We start from the raw sequence: 13718 nt of genomic DNA, 5'->3' as shown, positions 1-13718 counted from the left end.
TTAGCTGTGTAATTTGAAAAACTTGCCTCTAAGTGCATAGATGATGAAGTTCGAATGGGGGAACTGTGTCCACTTGCGTTGAGCATTCTTTCAGTGAGAAAGGATTTGGTTACATTTTGACTCTTTAGCACTGATTCTCATTTTTGTCAATCAACTGTGAAATTTCTGTGTTAATTTCTAGCAGAGGTAATAGAGTTAGTCCAAAATCATAGGTGTATATAAGTACAGGTAGACAATTATGCCCAGAATCCCAGGCAATGATCTGAAAAGGGGATCATTTCCCAGTGGGCCTCACGTCCCACAGAAACCACTGTCCAAAAGTCGAGAAACAGATACAGAAAGTGACTGGTCTAAGGCTTGTCACTTGAATGTGAGTGGCTGAATGAGTGGCGGATGGTTGGAAATGAAATCCAAATCCCCTGACCTCTAACTTCAGAGGGTGCAGTGCCTCCCCAATGACCGATTTTAGAGTTAAACGTCTTAGCAAGAGCTTTACTGCACTGAAGTCACCCTGAAAAGACATTAGCCTCCATCCTCACAGTCATTGTCCCCTGGTCTCTAATGAGAGTTTGCCCAGTTAAAGTTGCAACATTGGGTTTAACGTGAGAGATCTTGACTTTCAGCCTGTAACTTTTGAAAAGGGTCGATGTACTTAGGGCTTCCTGCTACAAAGTAAGAGTCAAGGACCCTCTTCCGCAAAGAGGAGCTGGCCTTAGTGGGAAATGGAGAATGGGCTCCTTTAAATCTCCGCTCTGTCCCCAATCATTAAGAAAACTTTCCAAGAACATACATGTATCGTGTCTCCAGGAGGGCTGGGATTTGTGCAAGGTTCTGAGTAACATGCTACCACAGGAAGGTGGAGGTCCTGCTCAGCCCTAGAGACAGACACACACATGCAAACACACACACAGAAACCTTAGACACACAACTGGTAGTGTCGAGCCAAAGACTTAGCAGTATGAGGAGGGCACTGAACCCACCCATGCTCCAAAGAAGGAGAGGCCTTTCCCTGATCCACACGTGCATTCTCCCTCCTTCTCCCCCAAACCTGCCTCCTCCTCAAGCCCACGCATTATTACATAGAATACGATTAGGCAGCGCTCTCAGGTTACAGAATTGTCAACGATGCTCTCGTTAAAACAACAGCACAGTCAAACAGACAGCATGCTAGCATGTGAAATGCGATCAGTTCTTTCAGACACGGCTCATGATGAATGGAGCCACACAAGGAGGACTGCAGCTATGCTGCGCCCCGAGCAGAACTGGGAGAATGGCTACCTACCAAAGTGCTGCACACTCTCATTTCACCCTCAGAGGCAGAAAAGAGGCGTGCAAAGGACTCACGGGTCTCCCATGCTCTCCGCAAAGGACTCCCATTCCTCCTGCGGACCAAAGGTAACAACAAAAGCAGCTTTTTATTTGTAGAGCACACAACTTTTGGAAAATACACAGCTAAAACTGTCCCCGCTTTAAGTGCTTTACAGCACTTAAAGCGGGGACAGTTTTAGCTGTGTAATTTGAAAAACTTGCCTCTAAGTGCATAGATGATGAAGTTCGAATGGGGGAACTGTGTCCACTTGCGTTGAGCATTCTTTCAATGAGAAAGGATTTGGTTACATTTTGACTCTTTAGCACTGATTCTCATTCTTGTCAATCAACTGGGAAATTTCTGTGTTAATTTCTAGCAGAGGTAATAGAGTTAGTCCAAAATCATAGGTGTATATAAGTCCAGGTGGACAAGTATGCCCAGAATCCCAGGCACTGAGCTGAAAAGGGGATCATTTCCCAGTGGGCCTCACGTCCCACAGAAACCGCTGTGCAAAAGTCGAGAAACAGATACAGAAAGTGACTGGCCTAAGGCTTGTCACTTGAATGTGAGTGACTGAATGAGTGGCGCATGGTTGGAAATGAAATCCAAATCCCCTGACCTCTAACTTCAGAGGGTGCAGTGCCTCCCCAATGCCCGATTTTAGAGTTAAACGTCTTAGCAAGAGCTTTACTGCACTGAAGTCACCCTGAAAAGACATTAGCTTCCATCCGCACAGTCATTGCCCCCTGGTCTCTAATGAGAGTTTGCCCAGTTAAAGTTGCAACATTGGGTTCAACGTGAGACATCTTGACTTTCAGCCTGTAACTTTTGAAAAGGGTCGATGTACTTAGGGCTTCCTGCTACAAAGTAAGAGTCAAGGACCCTCTTCCGCAAAGAGGAGCTGGCCTTAGTGGGAAATGGAGAATGAGCTCCTTTAAATCACCGCTCTGTCACCAATCATTAAGAAAACTTTCCAAGAACATACATGTATCGTGTCTCCAGGAGGGCTGGGATTTGTGCAAGGTTCTGAGTAACATGCTACCACAGGAAGGTGGAGGTCCTGCTCAGCCCTAGAGACAGACACACACATGCAAACACACACACAGAAACCTTAGACACACAACTGGTAGTGTCGAGCCAAAGACTTAGCAGTATGAGGAGGGCACTGAACCCACCCATGCTCCAAAGAAGGAGAGGCCTTTCCCGGATCCACACGTGCGTTCTCCCTCCTTCTCCCGCAAACCTGCCTCCTCCTCAAGCCCACGCATTATTACATGGAATACGATTAGGTAGCGCTCTCAGGTTACAGAATTGTCAACGATGCTCTCGTTAAAACAACAGCACAGTCAAACAAACAGCATGCTAGCATGTGAAATGAGATCAGTTCTTTCAGACACGTCTCATGATGAACGGAGCCACACAAGGAGGACTGCAGCTATGCTGCACCCCGAGCCGAACTGGGAGAATGGCGACCTACCAAAGTGCTGCACACTCTCTTTTCACCCTCAGAGGCAGAAAAGAGGACTGCAAAGGACTCACGGGTCTCCCATGCTCTCCGCAAAGGACTCCCATTCCTCCTGCGGACCAAAGGTAACAACAAAAGCAGCTTTTTATTTGTAGAGCACACAACTTTTGGAAAATACACAGCTAAAACTGTCCCCGCTTGAAGTGCTTTACAGCACTTAAAGCGGGGACAGTTTTAGCTGTGTAATTTGAAAAACTTGCCTCTAAGTGCATAGATGATGAAGTTCGAATGGGGGAACTGTGTCCACTTGCGTTGAGCATTCTTTCAGTGAGAAAGGATTTGGTTACATTTTGACTCTTTAGCACTGATTCTCATTCTTGTCAAACAACTGTGAAATTTCTGTGTTAATTTCTAGCAGAGGTAATAGAGTTAGTCCAAAATCATAGGTGTATATAAGACCAGGTGGACAAGTATGCCCAGAATCCCAGGCACTGAGCTGAAAAGGGGATCATTTCCCAGTGGGCCTCACGTCCCACAGAAACCGCTGTGCAAATGTCGAGAAACAGATACAGAAAGTGACTGGCCTAAGGCTTGTCACTTGAACGTGAGTGGCTGAATGAGTGGCGGATGGTTGGAAATGAAATCCAAATCCCCTGACCTCTAATTTCAGAGGGTGCAGTGCCTCCCCAGTGCCCGATTTTAGAGTTAAACGTCTTAGCAAGAGCTTTACTGCACTGAAGTCACCCTGAAAAGACATCAGCTTCCATCCACACAGTCATTGCCCCCTGGTCTCTAATGAGAGTTTGCCCAGTTAAAGTTGCAACATTGGGTTTAACGTGAGAGATCTTGACTTTCAGCCTGTAACTTTTGAAAAGGGTCGATGTACTTAGGGCTTCCTGCTACAAAGTAAGAGTCAAGGACCCTCTTCCGCAAAGAGGAGCTGGCCTTAGTGGGAAATGGAGAATGAGCTCCTTTAAATCACCGCTCTGTCACCAATCATTAAGAAAACTTTCCAAGAACATACATGTATCGTGTCTCCAGGAGGGCTGGGATTTGTGCAAGGTTCTGAGTAACATGCTACCACAGGAAGGTGGAGGTCCTGCTCAGCCCTAGAGACAGACACACACATGCAAACACACACACAGAAACCTTAGACACACAACTGGTAGTGTCGAGCCAAAGACTTAGCAGTATGAGGAGGGCACTGAACCCACCCATGCTCCAAAGAAGGAGAGGCCTTTCCCTGATCCACACGTGCATTCTCCCTCCTTCTCCCCCAAACCTGCCTCCTCCTCAAGCCCACGCATTAGTACATAGAATACGATTAGGCAGCGCTCTCAGGTGACAGAATTGTCAACGATGCTCTCGTTAAAACAACAGCACAGTCAAACAGACAGCATGCTAGCATGTGAAATGCGATCAGTTCTTTCAGACACGGCTCATGATGAATGGAGCCACACAAGGAGGACTGCAGCTATGCTGCGCCCCGAGCCGAACTGGGAGAATGGCTACCTACCAAAGTGCTGCACACTCTCATTTCACCCTCAGAGGCAGAAAAGAGGCCTGCAAAGGACTCACGGGTCTCCCATGCTCTCCGCAAAGGACTCCCATTCCTCCTGCGGACCAAAGGTAACAACAAAAGCAGCTTTTTATTTGTAGAGCACACAACTTTTGGAAAATACACAGCTAAAACTGTCCCCGCTTTAAGTGCTTTACAGCACTTAAAGCGGGGACAGTTTTAGCTGTGTAATTTGAAAAACTTGCCTCTAAGTGCATAGATGATGAAGTTCGAATGGGGGAACTGTGTCCACCTGCGTTGAGCATTCTTTCAGTGAGAAAGGATTTGGTTACATTTTGACTCTTTAGCACTGATTCTCATTCTTGTCAATCAACTGTGAAATTTCTGTGTTAATTTCTAGCAGAGGTAATAGAGTTAGTCCAAAATCATAGGTGTATATAAGTCCAGGTGGACAAGTATGCCCAGAATCCCAGGCACTGAGCTGAAAAGGGGATCATTTCCCAGTGGGCCTCACGTCCCACAGAAACCGCTGTGCAAAAGTCGAGAAACAGATACAGAAAGTGACTGGCCTAAGGCTTCTCACTTGAACGTGAGTGGCTGAATGGGTGGCGGATGTTTGGAAATGAAATCCAAATCCCCTGACCTCTAATTTCAGAGGGTGCAGTGCCTCCCCAGGGCCCAATTTTAGAGTTAAACGTCTTAGCAAGAGCTTTACTGCACTGAAGTCACCCTGAAAAGACATCAGCTTCCATCCGCACAGTCATTGCCCCCTGGTCTCTAATGAGAGTTTGCCCAGTTAAAGTTGCAACATTGGGTTTAACGTGAGAGAGCTTGACTTTCAGCCTGTAACTTTTGAAAAGGGTCGATGTACTTAGGGCTTCCTGCTACAAAGTAAGAGTCAAGGACCCTCTTCCGCAAAGAGGAGCTGGCCTTAGTGGGAAATGGAGAATGAGCTCCTTTAAATCACCGCTCTGTCACCAATCATTAAGAAAACTTTCCAAGAACATACATGTATCGTGTCTCCAGGAGGGCTGGGATTTGTGCAAGGTTCTGAGTAACATGCTACCACAGGAAGGTGGAGGTCCTGCTCAGCCCTAGAGACAGACACACACATGCAAACACACACACAGAAACCTTAGACACACAACTGGTAGTGTCGAGCCAAAGACTTAGCAGTATGAGGAGGGCACTGAACCCACCCATGCTCCAAAGAAGGAGAGGCCTTTCCCTGATCCACACGTGCATTCTCCCTCCTTCTCCCCCAAACCTGCATCCTCCTCAAGCCCACGCATTATTACATAGAATACGATTAGGCAGCGCTCTCAGGTTACAGAATTGTCAACGATGCTCTCGTTAAAACAACAGCACAGTCAAACAGACAGCATGCTAGCATGTGAAATGCGATCAGTTCTTTCAGACACGGCTCATGATGAATGGAGCCACACAAGGAGGACTGCAGCTATGCTGCGCCCCGAGCCGAACTGGGAGAATGGCTACCTACCAAAGTGCTGCACACTCTCATTTCACCCTCAGAGGCAGAAAAGAGGACTGCAAAGGACTCACGGGTCTCCCATGCTCTCCGCAAAGGACTCCCATTCCTCCTGCGGACCAAAGGTAACAACAAAAGCAGCTTTTTATTTGTAGAGCACACAACTTTTGGAAAATACACAGCTAAAACTGTCCCCGCTTTAAGTGCTTTACAGCACTTAAAGCGGGGACAGTTTTAGCTGTGTAATTTGAAAAACTTGCCTCTAAGTGCATAGATGATGAAGTTCGAATGGGGGAACTGTGTCCACTTGCGTTGAGCATTCTTTCAGTGAGAAAGGATTTGGCTACATTTTGACTCTTTAGCACTGATTCTCATTCTTGTCAATCAACTGTGAAATTTCTGTGTTAATTTCTAGCAGAGGTAATAGAGTTAGTCCAAAATCATAGGTGTATATAAGTCCAGGTGGACAAGTATGCCCAGAATCCCAGGCACTGAGCTGAAAAGGGGATCATTTCCCAGTGGGCCTCACGTCCCACAGAAACCGCTGTGCAAAAGTCGAGAAACAGATACAGAAAGTGACTGGCCTAAAGCTTCTCACTTGAACGTGAGTGGCTGAATGGGTGGCGGATGGTTGGAAATGAAATCCAAATCCCCTGACCTCTAATTTCAGAGGGTGCAGTGCCTACCCCATGCCCGATTTTAGAGTTAAACGTCTTAGCAAGAGCTTTACTGCACTGAAGTCACCCTGAAAAGACATCAGCTTCCATCCGCACAGTCATTGCCCCCTGGTCTCTAATGAGAGTTTTCCCAGTTAAAGTTGCAACATTGGGTTTAACGTGAGAGATCTTGACTTTCAGCCTGTAACTTTTGAAAAGGGTCGATGTACTTAGGGCTTCCTGCTACAAAGTAAGAGTCAAGGACCCTCTTCCGCAAAGAGGAGCTGGCCTTAGTGGGAAATGGAGAATGAGCTCCTTTAAATCACCGCTCTGTCACCAATCATTAAGAAAACTTTCCAAGAACATACATGTATCGTGTCTCCAGGAGGTCTGGGATTTGTGCAAGGTTCTGAGTAACATGCTACCACAGGAAGGTGGAGGTCCTGCTCAGCCCTAGAGACAGACACACACATGCAAACACACACACAGAAACCTTAGACACACAACTGGTAGTGTCGAGCCAAAGACTTAGCAGTATGAGGAGGGCACTGAACCCACCCATGCTCCAAAGAAGGAGAGGCCTTTCCCTGATCCACACGTGCATTCTCCCTCCTTCTCCCCCAAACCTGGCTCCTCCTCAAGCCCACGCATTATTACATAGAATACGATTAGGCAGCGCTCTCAGGTTACAGAATTGTCAACGATGCTCTCGTTAAAACAACAGCACAGTCAAACAGACAGCATGCTAGCATGTGAAATGCGATCAGTTCTTTCAGACACGGCTCATGATGAATGGAGCCACACAAGGAGGACTGCAGCTATGCTGCGCCCCGAGCCGAACTGGGAGAATGGCTACCTACCAAAGTGCTGCACACTCTCTTTTCACCCTCAGAGGCAGAAAAGAGGACTGCAAAGGACTCACGGGTCTCCCATGCTCTCCGCAAAGGACTCCCATTCCTCCTGCGGACCAAAGGTAACAACAAAAGCAGCTTTTTATTTGTAGAGCACACAACTTTTGGAAAATACACAGCTAAAACTGTCCCCGCTTTAAGTGCTTTACAGCACTTAAAGCGGGGACAGTTTTAGCTGTGTAATTTGAAAAACTTGCCTCTAAGTGCATAGATGATGAAGTTCGAATGGGGGAACTGTGTCCACTTGCGTTGAGCATTCTTTCAGTGAGAAAGGATTTGGTTACATTTTGACTCTTTAGCACTGATTCTCATTCTTGTCAATCAACTGGGAAATTTCTGTGTTAATTTCTAGCAGAGGTAATAGAGTTAGTCCAAAATCATAGGTGTATATAAGTCCAGGTGGACAAGTATGCCCAGAATCCCAGGCACTGAGCTGAAAAGGGGATCATTTCCCAGTGGGCCTCACGTCCCACAGAAACCGCTGTGCAAAAGTCGAGAAACAGATACAGAAAGTGACTGGCCTAAGGCTTGTCACTTGAACGTGAGTGGCTGAATGGGTGGCGGATGGTTGGAAATGAAATCCAAATCCCCTGACCTCTAATTTCAGAGGGTGCAGTGCCTACCCCATGCCCGATTTTAGAGTTAAACGTCTTAGCAAGAGCTTTACTGCACTGAAGTCACCCTGAAAAGACATCAGCTTCCATCCGCACAGTCATTGCCCCCTGGTCTCTAATGAGAGTTTGCCCAGTTAAAGTTGCAACATTGGGTTTAACGTGAGAGATCTTGACTTTCAGCCTGTAACTTTTGAAAAGGGTCGATGTACTTAGGGCTTCCTGCTACAAAGTAAGAGTCAAGGACCCTCTTCCGCAAAGAGGAGCTGGCCTTAGTGGGAAATGGAGAATGAGCTCCTTTAAATCACCGCTCTGTCACCAATCATTAAGAAAACTTTCCAAGAACATACATGTATCGTGTCTCCAGGAGGGCTGGGATTTGTGCAAGGTTCTGAGTAACATGCTACCACAGGAAGGTGGAGGTCCTGCTCAGCCCTAGAGACAGACACACACATGCAAACACACACACAGAAACCTTAGACACACAACTGGTAGTGTCGAGCCAAAGACTTAGCAGTATGAGGAGGGCACTGAACCCACCCATGCTCCAAAGAAGGAGAGGCCGTTCCCTGATCCACACGTGCATTCTCCCTCCTTCTCCCCCAAACCTGCCTCCTCCTCAAGCCCACGCATTAGTACATAGAATACGATTAGGCAGCGCTCTCAGGTTACAGAATTGTCAACGATGCTCTCGTTAAAACAACAGCACAGTCAAACAGACAGCATGCTAGCATGTGAAATGCGATCAGTTCTTTCAGACACGGCTCATGATGAATGGAGCCACACAAGGAGGACTGCAGCTATGCTGCGCCCCGAGCAGAACTGGGAGAATGGCTACCTACCAAAGTGCTGCACACTCTCATTTCACCCTCAGAGGCAGAAAAGAGGACTGCAAAGGACTCACGGGTCTCCCATGCTCTCCGCAAAGGACTCCCATTCCTCCTGCGGACCAAAGGTAACAACAAAAGCAGCTTTTTATTTGTAGAGCACACAACTTTTGGAAAATACACAGCTAAAACTGTCCCCGCTTTAAGTGCTTTACAGCACTTAAAGCGGGGACAGTTTTAGCTGTGTAATTTGAAAAACTTGCCTCTAAGTGCATAGATGATGAAGTTCGAATGGGGGAACTGTGTCCACTTGCGTTGAGCATTCTTTCAGTGAGAAAGGATTTGGTTACATGTTGACTCTTTAGCACTGATTCTCATTCTTGTCAATCAACTGGGAAATTTCTGTGTTAATTTCTAGCAGAGGTAATAGAGTTAGTCCAAAATCATAGGTGTATATAAGTCCAGGTGGACAAGTATGCCCAGAATCCCAGGCACTGAGCTGAAAAGGGGATCATTTCCCAGTGGGCCTCACGTCCCACAGAAACCGCTGTGCAAAAGTCGAGAAACAGATACAGAAAGTGACTGGCCTAAGGCTTGTCACTTGAATGTGAGTGGCTGAATGAGTGGCGGATGGTTGGAAATGAAATCCAAATCCCCTGACCTCTAACTTCAGAGGGTGCAGTGCCTCCCCCATGCCCGATTTTAGAGTTAAACGTCTTAGCAAGAGCTTTACTGCACTGAAGTCACCCTGAAAAGACATTAGCTTCCATCCGCACAGTCATTGCCCCCTGGTCTCTAATGAGAGTTTGCCCAGTTAAAGTTGCAACATTGGGTTTAACGTGAGAGATCTTGACTTTCAGCCTGTAACTTTTGAAAAGGGTCGATGTACTTAGGGCTTCCTGCTACAAAGTAAGAGTCAAGGACCCTCTTCCGCAAAGAGGAGCTGGCCTTAGTGGGAAATGGAGAATGAGCTCCTTTAAATCACCGCTCTGTCACCAATCATTAAGAAAACTTTCCAAGAACATACATGTATCGTGTCTCCAGGAGGGCTGGGATTTGTGCAAGGTTCTGAGTAACATGCTACCACAGGAAGGTGGAGGTCCTGCTCAGCCCTAGAGACAGACACACACATGCAAACACACACACAGAAACCTTAGACACACAACTGGTAGTGTCGAGCCAAAGACTTAGCAGTATGAGGAGGGCACTGAACCCACCCATGCTCCAAAGAAGGAGAGGCCATTCCCTGATCCACACGTGCATTCTCCCTCCATCTCCCCCAAACCTGCCTCCTCCTCAAGCCCACGCATTATTACATAGAATATGATTAGGCAGCGCTCTCAGGTTACAGAATTGTCAACGATGCTCTCGTTTAAGTGCTTTGCAGCACTTAAAGCGGAGACAGTTTTAGCTGTGTAATTTGAAAAACTTGCCTCTAAGTGCATAGATGATGAAGTTCGAATGGGGGAACTGTGTCCACTTGCGTTGAGCATTCTTTCAGTGAGAAAGGATTTGGTTACATTTTGACTCTTTAGCACTGATTCTCATTCTTGTCAATCAACTGTGAAATTTCTGTGTTAATTTCTAGCAGAGGTAATAGAGTTAGTCCAAAATCATAGGTGTATATAAGTCCAGGTGGACAAGTATGCCCAGAATCCCAGGCACTGAGCTGAAAAGGGGATCATTTCCCAGTGGGCCTCACGTCCCACAGAAACCGCTGTGCAAAACTCGAGAAACAGATACAGAAAGTGACTGGCCTAAGGCTTCTCACTTGAATGTGAGTGGCTGAATGAGTGGCGGATGGTTGGAAATGAAATCCAAATCCCCTGACCTCTAATTTCAGAGGGTGCAGTGCCTCCCCAATGCCCGATTTTAGAGTTAAACGTCTTAGCAAGAGCTTTACTGCACTGAAGTCACCCTGAAAAGACATTAGCTTCCATCCGCACAGTCATTGTCCCCTGGTCTCTAATGAGAGTTTGCCCAGTTAAAGTTGCAACACTGGGTTTAACGTGAGAGATCTTGACTTTCAGCCTGTAACTTTTGAAAAGGGTCGATGTACTTAGGGCTTCCTGCTACAAAGTAAGAGTCAAGGACCCTCTTCCGCAAAGAGGAGCTGGCCTTAGTGGGAAATGGAGAATGAGCTCCTTTAAATCACCGCTCTGTCACCAATCATTAAGAAAACTTTCCAAGAACATACATGTATCGTGTCTCCAGGAGGGCTGGGATTTGTGCAAGGTTCTGAGTAACATGCTACCACAGGAAGGTAGAGGTCCTGCTCAGCCCTAGAGACAGACACACACATGCAAACACACACACAGAAACCTTAGACACACAACTGGTAGTGTCGAGCCAAAGACTTAGCAGTATGAGGAGGGCACTGAACCCACCCATGCTCCAAAGAAGGAGAGGCCTTTCCCTGATCCACACGTGCATTCTCCCTCCTTCTCCCCCAAACCTGCCTCCTCCTCAAGCCCACGCATTATTACATAGAATACGATTAGGCAGCGCTCTCAGGTTACAGAATTGTCAACGATGCTCTCGTTAAAACAACAGCACAGTCAAACAGACAGCATGCTAGCATGTGAAATGCGATCAGTTCTTTCAGACACGGCTCATGATGAATGGAGCCACACAAGGAGGACTGCAGCTATGCTGCGCCCCGAGCCGATCTGGGAGAATGGCTACCTACCAAAGTGCTGCACACTCTCATTTCACCCTCAGAGGCAGAAAAGAGGCCTGCAAAGGACTCACGGGTCTCCCATGCTCTCCGCAAAGGACTCCCATTCCTCCTGCGGACCAAAGGTAACAACAAAAGCAGCTTTTTATTTGTAGAGCACACAACTTTTGGAAAATACACAGCTAAAACTGTCCCCGCTTTAAGTGCTTTACAGCACTTAAAGCGGGGACAGTTTTAGCTGTGTAATTTGAAAAACTTGCCTCTAAGTGCATAGATGATGAAGTTCGAATGGGGGAACTGTGTCCACTTGCGTTGAGCATTCTTTCAGTGAGAAAGGATTTGGTTACATTTTGACTCTTTAGCACTGATTCTCATTCTTGTCAATCAACTGTGAAATTTCTGTGTTAATTTCTAGCAGAGGTAATAGAGTTAGTCCAAAATCATAGGTGTATATAAGTCCAGGTGGACAAGTATGCCCAGAATCCCAGGCACTGAGCTGAAAAGGGGATCATTTCCCAGTGGGCCTCACGTCCCACAGAAACCGCTGTGCAAAAGTCGAGAAACAGATACAGAAAGTGACTGGCCTAAGGCTTGTCACTTGAATGTGAGTGGCTGAATGAGTGGCGGATGGTTGGAAATGAAATCCAAATCCCCTGACCTCTAACTTCAGAGGGTGCAGTGCCTCCCCCATGCCCGATTTTAGAGTTAAACGTCTTAGCAAGAGCTTTACTGCACTGAAGTCACCCTGAAAAGACATCAGCTTCCATCCGCACAGTCATTGCCCCCTGGTCTCTAATGAGAGTTTGCCCAGTTAAAGTTGCAACATTGGGTTTAACGTGAGAGATCTTGACTTTCAGCCTGTAACTTTTGAAAAGGGTCGATGTACTTAGGGCTTCCTGCTACAAAGTAAGAGTCAAGGACCCTCTTCCGCAAAGAGGAGCTGGCCTTAGTGGGAAATGGAGAATGGGCTCCTTTAAATCTCCGCTCTGTCACCAATCATTAAGAAAACTTTCCAAGAACATACATGTATCGTGTCTCCAGGAGGGCTGGGATTTGTGCAAGGTTCTGAGTAACATGCTACCACAGGAAGGTGGAGGTCCTGCTCAGCCCTAGAGACAGACACACACATGCAAACATACACACAGAAACCTTAGACACACAACTGGTAGTGTCGAGCCAAAGACTTAGCAGTATGAGGAGGGCACTGAACCCACCCATGCTCCAAAGAAGGAGAGGCCGTTCCCTGATCCACACGTGCATTCTCCCTCCTTCTCCCCCAAACCTGCCTCCTCCTCAAGCCCACGCATTATTACATAGAATATGATTAGGCAGCGCTCTCAGGTTACAGAATTGTCAACGATGCTCTCGTTTAAGTGCTTTGCAGCACTTAAAGCGGGGACAGTTTTAGCTGTGTAATTTGAAAAACTTGCCTCTAAGTGCATAGATGATGAAGTTCGAATGGGGGAACTGTGTCCACTTGCGTTGAGCATTCTTTCAGTGAGAAAGGATTTGGTTACATTTTGACTCTTTAGCACTGATTCTCATTCTTGTCAATCAACTGTGAAATTTCTGTGTTAATTTCTAGCAGAGGTAATAGAGTTAGTCCAAAATCATAGGTGTATATAAGTCCAGGTGGACAAGTATGCCCAGAATCCCAGGCACTGAGCTGAAAAGGGGATCATTTCCCAGTGGGCCTCACGTCCCACAGAAACCGCTGTGCAAATGTCGAGAAACAGATACAGAAAGTGACTGGCCTAAGGCTTGTCACTTGAACGTGAGTGGCTGAATGGGTGGCGGATGGTTGGAAATGAAATCCAAATCCCCTGACCTCTAATTTCAGAGGGTGCAGTGCCTACCCCAATGCCCGATTTTAGAGTTAAACATCTTAGCAAGAGCTTTACTGCACTGAAGTCACCCTGAAAAGACATCAGCTTCCATCCGCACAGTCATTGCCCCCTGGTCTCTAATGAGAGTTTGCCCAGTTAAAGTTGCAACATTGGGTTTAACGTGAGAGATCTTGACTTTCAGCCTGTAACTTTTGAAATGGGTCGATGTACTTAGGGCTTCCTGCTACAAAGTAAGAGTCAAGGACCCTCTTCCGCAAAGAGGAGCTGGCCTTAGTGGGAAATGGAGAATGAGCTCCTTTAAATCACCGCTCTGTCACCAATCATTAAGAAAACTTTCCAAGAACATACATGTATCGTGTCTCCAGGAGGGCTGGGATTTGTGCAAGGTTCTGAGTAACATGCTACCA

The sequence above is a fragment of the Aotus nancymaae genome, unplaced genomic scaffold (assembly GCF_030222135.1).
Source record: "Aotus nancymaae isolate 86718 unplaced genomic scaffold, 86718_ANA_hifiasm-v0.15.2.pri h1tg000062l, whole genome shotgun sequence".
In the NCBI taxonomy this organism is placed as follows: Eukaryota; Metazoa; Chordata; class Mammalia; order Primates; family Aotidae; genus Aotus; species Aotus nancymaae.
Note: the sequence above shows the minus strand (reverse complement) of the source record.